This window comes from Heterocephalus glaber, unplaced genomic scaffold, assembly GCF_053883595.1.
Source record: "Heterocephalus glaber isolate CG9 unplaced genomic scaffold, H.glaber_assembly_v1.0 deba00001733, whole genome shotgun sequence".
Taxonomy (NCBI): Eukaryota; Metazoa; Chordata; class Mammalia; order Rodentia; family Bathyergidae; genus Heterocephalus; species Heterocephalus glaber.
In genome coordinates, this window is record NW_028258444.1 from 63,038 (window position 1) to 78,223 (window position 15,186).

At 41.6% G+C, this 15,186-nt stretch overlaps 1 pseudogene; it reads left to right on the top strand.

The window, feature by feature from the left end:
• The first annotated feature begins 1,824 nt into the window (after positions 1 to 1,824).
• On the top strand, positions 1,825 to 2,746 carry LOC147821447 (olfactory receptor 7E24-like; annotated as a pseudogene).
• The last annotated feature ends 12,440 nt before the right edge of the window (positions 2,747 to 15,186 follow it).

The following is a 15,186-nucleotide window of genomic DNA, read 5'->3' on the forward strand; positions in this document are numbered from 1 at the left end:
CTCTCTGATCATGGTGGCAATAGTTAAAGGAGAGTTAAAAATCACTTGAATATATAACCTACTCTCTTTCAGGTACAATGCTTGTTTTGTTACACTACTTAGATGAGTTTTAGGGACTCTAGGTAAGTTTTTAAGAAAATTGCTTGTGGATTCATAAAAAAGTGCTGACTCAGAAATATGGAAAGGAATATCTACCCATGAAATTGATGAGAATAGTTTCCTATGAGAACAAGAGAGCAAGAGAATGAAATTATGGAGATGTAGCAAAAATTTAAATTTCTTAAGGAATTGTTCAGATCTAAAAAATATTGATCTTGATGCAAATACTATTAAATATTTATATGACTATCTGTAGAGGTGATATTAAATGGAAGGCTTTCTTAATGTGAGCAAATATGCTAAGACAGTGGTTCTAAACTCTAGGGTAAAAGAGTAACACAAAAACCTGAAATTTAGATTAAAATTCATGGTCTGAGGCAAGGGTATCTTAATATTTTAAAATGGATAAATATATTACCAAATTAGAACCAAAACTGTTGCAAACTAAATTATTTTCAAAATATTTTTAAGTCAACCATATAAGGTCAATAATAATTCTTGTTATAGGACTGAAGGAGGGTTACATTATTTACAGGTGTGCTTACCATATTTTATGTACTTTTTTGCTGTGGATGAGTTTCCATCATGTTTACATTATTTCATTTATTTTTTCTTTTGTTTTTTTCCCCAACTAAATCACAGTACAGCTTGACAAAAATGTGTGTCCCAGTTTCCTTTGCATACCTGAAATAACAGAAAAGCAAGATTTATATCAGAAAAGATTGATATGAAAATCAGTCAGAATTAGGAAGACTAGGACTCAGCCAGGCTTTCTTTACTTCTAATGTCTTCTGTTGCAAATAAGAGGGTTTATAATCAGAAAAACAATAAAGCATATTATCTTAATACTGTAGAATAATGAATCAATAAAAAGAACAAAGATATGTCGAACTGGAAAGTATTTTACTGGAATTGTATTATAAGAATATTCTGTAAAAAATTAAATCATCATATGTGGTTTTAATAACTTACTTTTTAAATCATTGACAAGTACAGTGTAGCCTACTGCTACATTTGTATCACAATGTACTAAAATCATGTGCATCTACTTTGGCCTCATTTATACACACAAGAGTTAACAGGTAAGATAATACTTACATATTAAATAACTGATACACAAACAAAGGCTAAGTGAGCTCTTATTGAAAGATAGAAATCATAAATCCTAAGAATGGTGAAAATTTCTGAGATAACTGGCTCAACACAATGTGTTCTGAATATGATCAAATTCACTTTAATTTATTATCAGATAATGCAGTTCTAGATCTTATACTATTTTAGACACAAAGAATATTGTACCATTTTCTGAGATTAAAGTAACTTATATTTGAATACATTTTATTTTATTCCAATAGAATTACATTTGTAAAAGAGAGATGGCTTAACTTTCTTTCAATTCTTTTAGCAAAAAGTTGTATGTATTTTACTAGGCTTATACAGTTCAGATCCCTAAAGTTCTTGATCTACTAACATTGTGCTGTTGACTATCTGTAAAGCAGGACTGGACAGAAAGTATTGGAAAACAAACAAGTAAATAATGAAAGACTTTATGAAAGTCAAAGCTTTCACAGTAGAACAGTATTTCTGATGGCTTTGGACTTCATATAGGGATAATTTGACTAGGAATATTCAAATGTATGACATATACAGAGTTTGAGGTGCTGCTTATCGGTTTCATTTTTCTAATGAGTTTTCTTTTTGAAAAGGTGTTCAAGCACTATCAAAAGATATAATCTAACACAGGTCTCAGAATTCCATCTCATGGGCTTCTCAGAGGACCCAGAGCTGCAGCCCATCCTCTTTGGGCTGTTCCTGTCCATGTACCTGGTCACAGTCCTCGGGAACCTGCTTATTATCCTGGCTGTCAGCTCTGACTCCCATCTCCACAAGCCCATGTACTTATTCCTCTCCAATTTGTCCTTTGTGGATATCTGTTTCATCTCTACTACAGTTCCAAAGATGATTGTGGACATTCTAAGTCGCAATAGAGTCATCTCCTATGTGGGCTGGCTCACACAGATGTCTGTGTTTCTATTTTTTGTATGTATGGATGACATGCTTCTGACTGTAATGGCCTATGACCGCTTTGTGGCCATCTGCCACCCCCTGCATTACACAATCATTTTGAACCCACACCAGTGTGTCTTACTTCTTTTTGTATCTCTCTTTCTTAGTCTTGTGGATTCACAGCTGCATAATGCAATTGTTTTACAATTTACCTGCTTCAAGAGTGTGGAGATTGCTAATTTCTTCTGTGACCCTTCTCACCTCCTTAGTCTTTCATGTTCTGGTCCCTTAATAAAAACCATAGTCTCATATATTTTTAGTATTATCTTTGGCTTTTTTCCCATCTTAGGGCTCTTTTTCTCATCATAAAATTTTTTCCTCCATTTTAAAAATGCCATCATCTGGGGGGAGGTACAAAGCCTTCTCTACCTGCAGTTCTCATCTGTCACCTGTTTGCTTATTTTATAGAACTGGTATTGGAGCGTACCTTGGTTCAGATGTGTCATATTCCCCCAGCAAGGGGATGGTAGCCTCATTGATGTACACTGTGGTCACCCCTATGCTGAATCCCTTCATCTACACCTTGAGGAACAGGGACATCAGTAGCACCCTGAAGAGGCTCTACAGTTGGAGGGTGTAACACCAAATTACTTGACATTAATTTGGAATATAAGTTTGAAAATATTGTGAAATTATACAACCCAAACTCACTTTGATATAATGCCATCTTGGTCATTTTATTTCATAAATCTGATAACTTAAATTTGTTATTATGTTTCATATTAGTAGAATAATGGCTATTTGGGAAATGTGGAATTCATACAGAAGAAAAGTTTCGTTTTGGAAATTGAAAAATTTTTGGAGATGTATATTTTCTCAAAAACAATATAAATCCATGCTTTAAAATTATAAAAATGAGACATTTAGTTATGTGTATCTTACCACAATGCAGAATGGAAATAAAACACTGAGGATTTTTATTTAAATGAAGAAATTAGCAAAGTGAATTGTACACGAGATTCCTCTTGAGTTGCAGAAGTTCTCAAAACCTTTTTTGGACATTTGTTTTATCTCTTTTCTTCAATTTCCATTACATTTCAGAAGTGACTAGAAGTTGGGGTAACATGGACCAATTTCAGCAGTTAAGAGCTGTGTGCATTGAGCCTCCAGGATCATTGTACATAGTCAGCCGGTTCCTGCTGACTTTCATTTTGATTATTCCAATCAGTTTTGTGCTGCTGTGTCTGCTCCATCATGGTTGTCTGAAGTAAGTTGTCCCTACCTGATATTATTGATGTCAATGCTGTGGGTTTAAGTAGAGCCTTCACTGGTCCTCTGGCATGTGAAAGGTATGGATTTTTAGATTTTGGATGTAATCCAGTACAGACTCTGCTTAACTCAGTACAGTAAATCCCTAACTTATAAACATTCCAGTTGCAACCTTCTGCAGATGTAATGTATGGGATTCAATTTTTCATGTACAAATATATCTTATATGTAAACATTCTCCAAGGAAATCATTTGTATGTAAGTAGGGGGCTTATCAAACTGTTAAAGGGAAAGATGGATGGATGAAGAACTATTGGAGTTATTGCTTCCCATCATGAGCACACATGAAAGTTTGGATAGTGAAATGTAATAATAGCATTGTGCACACACTGCACCACAAGTTTTTACTTTTATGTACTTGAGTGTGGTGGGGTTCCCAAATTCTCAAGGCTTTCTTTTACTTATAAACTCATGTTGTTTCCCAAAAATCTAATCCATTACAGTAGATTTTGGTTGTCTGTAAACTGCCTCCTCAGCTCCTCAAAATGGAGGAGATTTCTTCCTAGGGTGCTGATAAGGATGAGCATGAGGATGGAGGTAACAAAAGCATCATGAACCAATATTGAGGGATTCCTAAATGGCAACATATGAGTTATGTACTCTTTGCATGTACGTTTTTTCATCTTAACAGCCTATATTTCTCAAGCACAAGAGAGATTTATATCAATGTTTTTAAAGAATGCAAAGTTTACACTATTTTTCTATAATCCATTATCAGGTGTTGGGTAGAACAGAGTGAAGAGATGTTTACACATGGATCTCTGATAACACACATAGGGCATCTTGCCAGTTGAGTCCTGTCACTTAGATCCATTCATAATCTAAGCCCTCATTTTTTTACTGTCTCTTCAGGAAGTGATCTACTTTTTAAAATGTTCTACCCTTTGCGGGTTCCACATAAATCACAGGGGCAAGGGATTAACACCTGCTGTATCCACTGTGGGAAGGATTTCTGAGATCAGAGGTGACAATAAAAAATAAATAAATTCCTCGGTGGTCAGTACTGACATCATTTTTTTTCAAGACTCCTCACTTTGCAGTTCCAAAAGGCAGGAAATCACTATGTAACCTCCTGGGCAAAAACTCATGGTGATCCACCTGCTTCCAGCTCACAAGTGCTAGGATTATAGGCATTTGCCACCATGCACATCTTAGTACTGATCTCATTCATGTCCCATATTGCAAACGTTCCTTAGAGATGTTCATATTGTCCCCCCAACTTTTAATTTAGCCCTAATATAAACAAAAGAAATCAACACATGTTTGATCTGATTCCTCCTCTGGAAACTGGAGATTTTATTTAATTAAAAACTTATTTTCATTAGTATTGGTTTGGTTTGGTTTTGGTACAAGGGATCAAAATCATGACCTTGCACTTGCCAGGCAGGGGAAGCCCCACTGAGCTACATTCCACAGCCCTCATTAATACATATTTACAACATCATGATTACATTCATTGTGGAGAGCTAGTACATGTGTATAAGTCTTTTTTTTTTTTTTTGTACCAGGGATTGAACTCAGGACCTTGCACTTGTGAGGCAGGTGCCAGAACCACTGAGCTAAATCTCCGGCCCAGCATAAGACTTCTTGATTCTTTTTTCACACTCTTCCCCTCATCTCTCCCCATCCTTCAATCTCATGGTCCCCATACCCTTTGTAAAAGATCTTGCTCCCTGTTTCCTACTATTTTTTAATATTTTATTTATACAATAGCCTTTTTTATACAAAAGAGAACCCCTGTGAAAGAGTTCCATGTTCCTCTGACATAAACGTGGTTTCAAGCTCTGGATGTCTGCTGAAAACTTTTCGATGCTTGGGAAACAAAGAAAATAATTGGATCAAATACAAACTTTCAGTTTACTTTTGAATCCCATTTCCATCCCTTATGATTTCTGTAACATATGCCAAGTCTTTTTCTATCTCCAACACTGAGCATTGACATCTGAGTTGATTTTTTGTTGATACAACTGTACTGATATGGATTAATAGATCGTGTTTGCTCCTCCTTTTATAAATAGGCGATGGGTGTGTGGCATAACGCTAAAATTCACTTTAAGAATTCTTAGAAACAATGATATAAGAATCAATACCATGCTTTTAAAATAAAATACTCTTGGATTTTGAAATTGTCATCTTATTTTCCTATAAAGTGCATTCAGTTTTTACCTTTGTGTAAATATGCGCATGTGTTTGGATGAGATTAATTGACTTCCATTTCAAGTTCCTTGGGTCCTTTATCCTGACACACAGGAGGAATTAAAAATAAAAATCCACAGTAAACACTGATTACACTCTTACTTGGATTGCAATACATAGGCATAATGACTAGGACTTCTAAGGGCTACTGCTTTGTTCTGTGCAGCTTACATCCCTTCTGGGAATGTCCCTTAGAACCAGAGTCAGGGTAAAATAGCTCATTTTTGTCTATATTAGGAATGCATGACCCTTGCATTTTCATTTAGCAGCAGCTACTGCATTTAACTTTTGCAAGAACATAGCAAAGATTTTCACTGGCATAAAAATAGTAAAATATACAAAAAGAGAAGTGGATGTTACTGTGAATGGGTGTAAAAATATTTTAGCTTTTTCTCCATTTCATGCTCCTGTGCCTCTTTTGACTTTTTTCCACCAGTAAACATACTATTTGTAAAAAGAGAGAGGGCCTTATTTGAAGATCAAAACATGAAGTGCCTAAATATTTAAGTTCCAAATTTTCTTTAGGTCCACATATGTTGTGGAGATGGGCAATACTCTCAATAATTCTGTCAAGCAAGAAGAGCAGGGTGAGGTGTACAGATTCACACACAGTGTACATTTAGCAACAGGTCATAGGGGGGTCTTTGGATCTGCTCTCCTTGACTATGATCCGGCAGAGAAACAGCATCACCCAGCAAGTGCAGAGGTAACTTGTGGATATGGAAGGATGCTTGAAATGTTGTTTCCACTCCATGAGGTCAAACCTGACAGTTTGGGTCATCAGATGGGAAATAATAAATATCAAAAGACCAGTTATAACAAATAGAAATTTTTGTTCTTGATGATAGTGGAGAGGGCAGAATTATTATTGCAAATATGCTTTCTACAAATTTCTGTTTTACCACTGCTGTCTCACACATAATAGCATGAAATGGGTCCCTTTGCAATGTTTCCTAAGAACTCTAAAAGGATGATGAATGTGATGGTAAGGGTGTAGAGGTGTAGGACACTAACCATAACATCATGAGCTGGATTAGAGGGCTTTCTGTATTCCAGGCACTAAGCCTGCATTGTATGAAGCTTGCTTTATTTCTTGTGTTCTGTTTTCCTATATGTACAAGTCACATTATTATTATGTGTACAAATGGAAGATCCCATAACTTTAAAAGAACCTGAGTAGGCTGTTGGGTAGAACTGACTACAGTCACAAATCATTGTTTATAAATCCTAGCAGACTGTCCCTTTAGCAACACAACTAACCATTTCAATTCCCTGGCACTCCAGGTAAAGATGCCTGTGCTCTGTTGGTAGGAGTGTATACTTGTGCAAGTGTGGGGGGCCTTGCCCCCCCGCTAGAACTCTTGAGTGCCTTTTACGGACATATCCGGGCCTGCTGCAAATCTACCCGGCAACAAGGAAGTAGCCCCAGTACCCTCCTCTTGCTCCTCCCCTCTAGCCCTACGGTATATATGTTGTAACAGCTTCTGCAATAAACGAGACTTGATCAGAAACCTGTCTTGTCTCCATCTCTCGTGTCCCCTGTCCCCTCTCATCCTCGCTCCCCCTCTAGGGTCTCCGTTGACTTACCCGCGGGCCGGGACAAGTGGCGCCCAACGTGCGGCCAGAGAACGGGGGATCCAGTGAAGGACGCTGCTCAGGGGCCCTAAGATTAAGATTGAGGAACAAAGAGCACACTCGACACGGGAGAGGCTTGCAATTGACGTGGACCTGCCATCTTTTTGCACCTCGGTAAGTTGAGCAGCGATTATGGGACAGGGCATTAGTCAGCACGAATTGTTTGTGCAAGGTCTCAAGAAGACATTACAGGCACGAGGGGTAAAGGTTACAGTCAAACAGTTGTTAAGATTTTTTGATTATATTAAAGATCTCTGTCCCTGGTTCCCTGCTGAGGGAACCATTGACGAACAGAGATGGGAAAAGGTGGGGGAAGCTCTCCAGGATTATTATGCCACTTGCGGACCCGGGAAGGTCCCTATTGCGGCGTTCTCATATTGGAATTTGATTAATGATATTATTTCTCATAAAGCGAGGGATCCACTGGTGGCGCAGGCTATACAGGCTGGGGAGGTAGCTCTCCGAGATGGTAAGGGGCTGACACCCGCCAGTGATTCTGACGCAGTCTCCCGGGCCAATATGGCGCCGGGGCCCAGGCCCGTTGAGACCACGACTTCTTTGTCAGACAAAGAAGAGGACTTGATGTCCTTTGACAGTGACGACGATCCCGCCCCCGACGGACATGACGTCCCTTCGGACCAACCCCAAACGGCCACGAACCCTGCCAAGCCCTGTAGGGCAGGGCCTCGCCGAACCCCTGCTTCCTTGCTTTCCGCCACCGCCTCTAGGACAGCCCCACCCTCGAGGAAGGTTCCGCCCCTATATCCCTCCCTTCAAGCCTATCGTGGCCCGCCTCCGCCCCCAGATCCGCCCCAAGAGGGCTCCGGGTCGGAGGAGCCCGCGGGGGGAGCATTGTGGGGCGACTCCGGATATCCCCCTCCTTATATCTCTTCAGGCCCCGACACTCCCACTCTGGCATGTCCTGTTGTTGATCCCCAAAAGGAACTCCGGGACAAAATAGAATTTCTAAAAGAACAGATAAGGTTAGAAAAGGAACACCAAGAACTTATTACCCAGCTTGAAGGCTTAAGAACAGGCAAAGCCCATAAAAATGTCCGTAGAGAAGACAAACTTAAGCCACGACCCCCCGTTAGAGGGGCGGCCCCTAGGGTGCCATCCGGGTCGGGAGTATCCCTGAAACTTAAAAATGCGGAAGCCTTTCCCGTAACTAAAACTACTGACGCACAGAGACAGGCGTGAAGACACCACAGTGGTTTTGATTTTAAGGTCATTAAAAAATTTAAAACAGCTGCAGCTCAATATGGGGCCACTGCACCTTACACCATGGCTATTTTAGAATCGGTGGCAGAAAATTGGCTCACCCCAATTGATTGGCAGACTCTGGCCCGCGCCACCCTTACAGGAGGTGATTATTTATTATGGAAATCTAAATATGTTAAAAATTGCCGAGAAACTGCTAGGCGCAATGCTCAGGCGGGGAATGGATGGGTGCTTGACATGCTCCTTGGGGAGGGGGCCTACGCCGCCAACGACCAACAAATACAATTTGATGCGGGGTTATATGCCCAGATTCAGACCGCCGCCACTAGGGCCTGGAAAAAGCTCCCCTCCAAAGGAGACGTGAGTGCCTCCCTCACTAACATTGGGCAGGGCCCAGACGAGCCATTTGCGGACTTTGTCCACCGCCTTCTCACGGCGGCAGGCCGGATTTTTGGGAGCGCGGAGACAGGGACAGATTTTGTTAAACAGCTTGCTTTTGAGAACGCCAATGCCGCCTGTCAGGCCGCTATCCGCCCCTATAAAAAGAAAACTGACCTTTCCGGCTACATTCGCCTTTGTTCTGAGATTGGGGCCGCCTACCAACAGGGCCTTGCCATGGCGGCCGCCATGCAAGGCTTCACAGTCAAACAATTTTTGCAACGCCACGTCGGCAATAAGTGTTTCCGGTGTGGGGCCACCGGCCATTTTGCTAGAGAATGCCCGACCACTAAAATGCAGGGCCCCAATGCTCCGCCCCCCGGGCCCTGCCCCCGATGTAATCGGGGGAGGCATTGGGCGAGTGAGTGCCGATCCAAAACTGATGCCCAGGGCCGACCCCTTCCCCCTCTTAAGGATTCGAATTCAGGAAACGGGAAAGGGGGCCAGCCCCAGGCCCCCAACTCCAAACAAATTTACGGGGCGCTCAATTTTGCTCCAATAAACAGCAATCCATTTCAGACCTCATCAGAGCCACAAAAGGAAGTGCCGGATTGGACCTCAGTGCCACCACCCACACAGTATTGACCCCAGAAATGGGAGTCCAGGCCCTCGCCACAGGAGTCTTTGGACCCTTACCTAGAGAGACTTTTGGCCTCGTAATAGGCCGAAGCAGTAGTACCATAAATGGGCTGTTGGTTTACCCAGGAGTGATAGATAATGACTACTCTGGGGAAATTAAAGTTATGGTTTCTTCTCCCAAAGTTATTAATACCATTCAATCAGGCCAAAGATTTGCTCAATTGCTACTCCTTCCCCTTCTCTCTACCTCTAATAAGGCTCTAAACAACGCCCGAGGCAGCCAGGGATTCGGCTCATCTGATGTTTACTGGTCAGAGATACTTTCAGCACAAAAGCCTCTCGTGACCTTGTGGTTAGATGGGAGACAATTTTCTGGGCTGGTTGACACTGGTGCCGATGTAACTATCATAAAGGGAGAGGATTGGCCTCAGGCATGGCCATTAAAAGACACCCTCACCCATCTCGGGGGTATAGGTCAGAGTGAAAATCCTAAACAAAGTGCCAAAGATCTGACCTGGAGAGACCAAGATGGTAATCAGGGCACCATTCAACCTTATATCATTTCAGGGTTACCTATTAATCTATGGGGAAGAGACTTACTATCACAAATGGGGATAATTATTTCCAGCCCCAATGAAATTGTCCCTATGCAGATGTTTAAAAATGGGTACATTCCAGGAACGGGACTGGGGAAACACCCTACAAACCTTACTCACCCCATTGAGCCTGTCCCTCGGCCCCCTCGGGCAGGGCTAGGCCATTTTCCATAGGGGCCATTGACACTCCTGCGGCCCATGCTGAAAAGATTACCTGGCTCTCAGATGATCCAGTGTGGGTCGATCAGTGGCCCCTCTCTAAGGAGAAATTGTCAGCAGCTCAACAGTTGGTGCAGGAACAGCTTCATGCTGGCCATATTATTCCTAGCCACTCCCCTTGGAATACTCCCATTTTTGTCATTAAAAAACGGTCGGAAAAATGGAGACTCTTACAAGATCTTAGAGCAGTTAATAAAACCATGGTACTCATGGGAGCTTTACAACCTGGTCTCCCTTCGCCGGTAGCCATTCCCCTTGGGTATTACAAGATTATTATTGATTTAAAGGATTGCTTTTTCACCATTCCCTTACATCCTGCTGATCAAAAACGCTTCGCATTTAGCCTTCCAGCGACCAATTTCTGTACCCCAATGCAGCGCTTTCAGTGGCTGGTTCTGCCCCAAGGCATGGCCAATAGTCCCACCCTGTGCCAGTCATTTGTAGCCGCGGCACTCCAATCCACCCAAGACAATTGGCCTCAAATGTATATTATCCATTACATGGATGATATCCTTGTAGCGGGGCAATTAGGAAGTGAGGTTTTAGCTTGTTATGCTGACCTTCGACGGGCACTTGAATCTCATGGCCTCCAGATTGCCCCTGATAAGGTTCAACTAAAAGACCCTTATAACTACCTTGGATTTCAGATGAAGGGACGTCACATTTCCTCCCAAAAGCTTACCTTGCGGCTGGACGGTCTTAAGACTTTAAATGACTTCCAAAAATTGCTAGGAGACATTAATTGGCTTATGCCCTATTTAAAGCTCACTAAACATGACCTGAAGCCTCTCTATGATACCCTACAAGGTGATAACCACCCTACTTCACCTCGACAGCTCACTGCCGAGGGGCGCAAAGCCATCAGTACAGTGGAACAAGCCATTCAAAATCAAACAATTAATTTTATGGATTATAACTCTCCTTTACAGTATATCATCTGCAAAACCTCCCTCTCTCCCACTGCTGTCTTTTGGCAAACCGCTCCCCTTTTGTGGGTTCATCTCCCAGTTTCCCCTAAGCGGGTCTTTTACCCCTATTATGTTGCAGTTGCAGACCTAGTTATCTTGGGCAGAGACCATGGAAAGATGTACTTTGGAAAAGAACCTGATGTCATTATCCAACCCTACCCTAAGGACCAGGTCGATTGGCTTATACAAACCACCGATTCCTGCCCAATTGCTCTTGCTTCTTATTCAGGGTTATTGGACAACCACTATCCTCCCAGCAAACTTATTGACTTTGCCAACAGACATGACTTCATTTTCCCGAAGATCACTTCTTGCTTTCCTCTGCCAGAGGCTCTACCCGTTTTTACAGACGGTTCTTCCACTGGAATGGCTGCCTATGTGTGGGATGATAACATTGTCCAGTTCCAAACCGCCCACTCTTCGGCCCAGTTAACCGAGCTCCAGGCAGTCATAGCGGTCTTTACCGCATTTCCTGCCCGAGCTTTTAATCTCTTTACTGACAGTGCTTACATTGCCCAATCTGTTCCCTTATTAGAAACATGTGGACTGATCAAACTTGCCTCTCAGACTGGTGGTCTTTTCCTCCAATTACAAGATCTAATCAGAAAACGATCCAAATCCTTTTTCATTGGGCACCTTCGCGCCCACTCTAACCTACCCGGCCCACTTGCAGAGGGCAACCGCTTAGCAGACCTAGCCACAAGACCTCAGGCTTTTGCCTATTCAATAAATACTGATGCCCCCAGTCCGATTGACCAAGCACAGAAGGCACACCAATTCCATCATCTTAATGCTCACACGCTTCGCCTTATGTATAAGCTTACTAGAGAACAAGCTAGACAAATTGTTAAGGCCTGCCCTACGTGCACTCTGCACCTTCCTACACCTCATCTGGGAGTTAATCCTCGTGGCTTGATTCCAAATGCCCTATGGCAAATGGACATCACACATTACCCTAAATTTGGAAATCTTAAATATATACATGTCAACATTAATACATATAGTGGATTCATATTTGCCACCCTGCAATCTGGGGAAGCTACTAAACACGTCATTGCTCATCTCCTCACTGCCTTCTCAGTGCTTGGCTGCCCACAACAAATTAAAACAGATAATGGTCCTGGCTATATCAGCTCTGGCTTCTCCAAATTTTACAAACAATTTACAATAACACATATAACGGGAATCCCATATAATCCACAGGGACAAGGCATTATAGAAAGGGCTAATCTCACACTTAAAATTACTTTAGACAAAATAAAAAAGGGGGAATGGTATCCTACTAAGGGGTCTCCTAGAAATCTGATATCACATGCACTATTTATTCTTAACTTCTTAAATTTGGATGCCAAAGGTTTATCTGCAGCCAATCGTTTCTGGCAACCAGAGACGCAACGACAATTTGCCTCGGTGATGTGGAAAGACCCCCTGGACCACTCATGGCACGGGCCGGATCCTGTACTTATCTGGGGCTGAGGATCGGTGTGTATTTACTCCAAGGAAATGAAGTCAGCCAGGTGGCTCCCAGAACGCCTAGTAAAACAAGTTGATAGGTGTGCTGATGATGCCGATGACCTGACGTTGTCCAATCTTAACCAGTTAACAATGGCACCTACAATTACAATCTAATAATCATCAAGAGTATAGTATAATTCAATTTGGCTAGTTATATTTGGGTGCACCCTAATTTTACACACTGTCTTATATGTTTGTCTATTGTCTGTTGTTTGTGTTTGTACAGTTGAGCTCAATATGTTCCTTCCTCTTCAAAGGATATTTGCCTATTGTTAAATTGACTTATAGATAATATTATTAAACTAAAGACATGCTTTTCTTCCCAGGTTGTTAATTGATCAAAGTACCACTGAAATTTATTTTATGAAAGTGACGTGCATTGTTACCCACACGCAACAATCAAATTACAATTAACAGTTATAAAATAAAAAGATATATATTAATTGTTTGTCAAAATGATTATAGATGGGAACTCCCTTTGATGAATATAGAAGTGGCCACCCAGAAAATGATTATTCTGGTCTTAATTCATTAAAGGGACCCCCTAGTAAATTTTATATTATATAATCTTATGGGAGACATATCACAATGAATATTATCTAAATATGTTATAAATTGATTGTATTGGTTGTCCTTGATATTTAAGCACTAAATATGTTGTTACAAAACGTTCATATTGGTTAAGTTCTGAATATGTTATTGTAGCATGTCCACATTGGTTATCTTCAAAAGCTTAATCAGGGTAGCTTAACTCTCTTATTCACAGTCTAGCCTTAAATGAACATTGCTGTTTTTATGCCAACAAATCTGGGATCGTCAGGGGAAAAATTCGCGAACTTCAGGAAGATTTAAACAGATGACGACAAAAATTCACTCAAAATCCCCTCTGGACTGGCCTCAATGGTTTCCTCCCTTATCTCCTCCCTTTGCTGGGACCCTTATTGGGTCTACTCTTGCTCATTTCTTTAGGGCCCGTACTTTATAACAAAATCATGGCCTTTCTTAGAGCCCAGATAGAGGCAATAAAAACAGCGCCCATACAGGTCTACTATAATAGATTGGCAATGGCTGACCAGGACGAATGTCGGACCATCGATTAGGTCCTTGCCGTGGCGAAGTGTTCTCGCCCCACCTGGTGAGTGGGCTGGCAAGCCAATGACGGGCAACTGAGCAAGCGTGCCATGCAATGAGAGAGCCCTCGTGTGCCGCCTAAGACAGGTGCCAGAGCCTTGATTCTCTGGTTAACCGATGACGGGTAAGGTGCACGGTGCAGACACGTGTGTTGCTCTGACCCAAGACAGGCTCAGCCCCCGCAGGCTTGGCTCTCCTGACGCCTTTCTAAAATTATAATTTTAAAGGGAGGACCTGTGGGGGGCCTTGCCCCCCCGCTAGAACTCTTGAGTGCCTTTTACGGACATATCCGGGCCTGCTGCAAATCTACCCGGCAACAAGGAAGTAGCCCCAGTACCCTCCTCTTGCTCCTCCCCTCTAGCCCTACGGTATATATGTTGTAACAGCTTCTGCAATAAACGAGACTTGATCAGAAACCTGTCTTGTCTCCATCTCTCGTGTCCCCTGTCCCCTCTCATCCTCGCTCCCCCTCTAGGGTCTCCGTTGACTTACCCGCGGGCCGGGACATGCAAGCACTGTGCAAATCAATATGGAGAAGCCTGCAAAAAATAGGATTTGAGGTCCCATTTGACCCAGTTATTCCCCTGCTGGGATTCTTCCAAAAAATTAAAAGGATCATAACATAGTGATTATACACATACACACACACACACACACACACACACACACACGTTTATAGCAGCACTGTTTGTAATAGCTAAACTTGGAAAAAGCCCAATCATCCATCAACTGGAGACCAGATAAAGAAAATGTGTTTTTTTTTAATAAAATGGAATATTACTCAGCCATAAAGAATGAAAAACTAGAGACATTTATACCTAAATGAATACACATTGAGGCCATACTCTTAAGTGAAGTAAATAGGACACACATATGCAAATACTGAAGTTTCTCAAGTGTGAGAAACTGAAAGTGTAAATAAAGATCAAAGTTTACACTAGGTAATGTGAAATAGGAAGAAATGTTCCAAAGGGGAAAGAGAACTATAACGGATAGAGGAAAGGAAAAAAGGAAAAGAATAAATATGAGTAAAAGAAAAAATGGAAACAAAGTCTTTGTAAATAGGGAGGGGTGGAGGGCTTGAAGGGAGGATAGGGAATGGGGAAAACAAGAACCAAGATATATCATGTAAAGGTACAGATTCCCAATGATGAATGTCATCATATTATATACTTAAAAATGTATCAATAAAATTAATGAATAAAAAAAGAATCATAAATGCTGTCAGGAATAATGCAGGACAGAGTGTGATA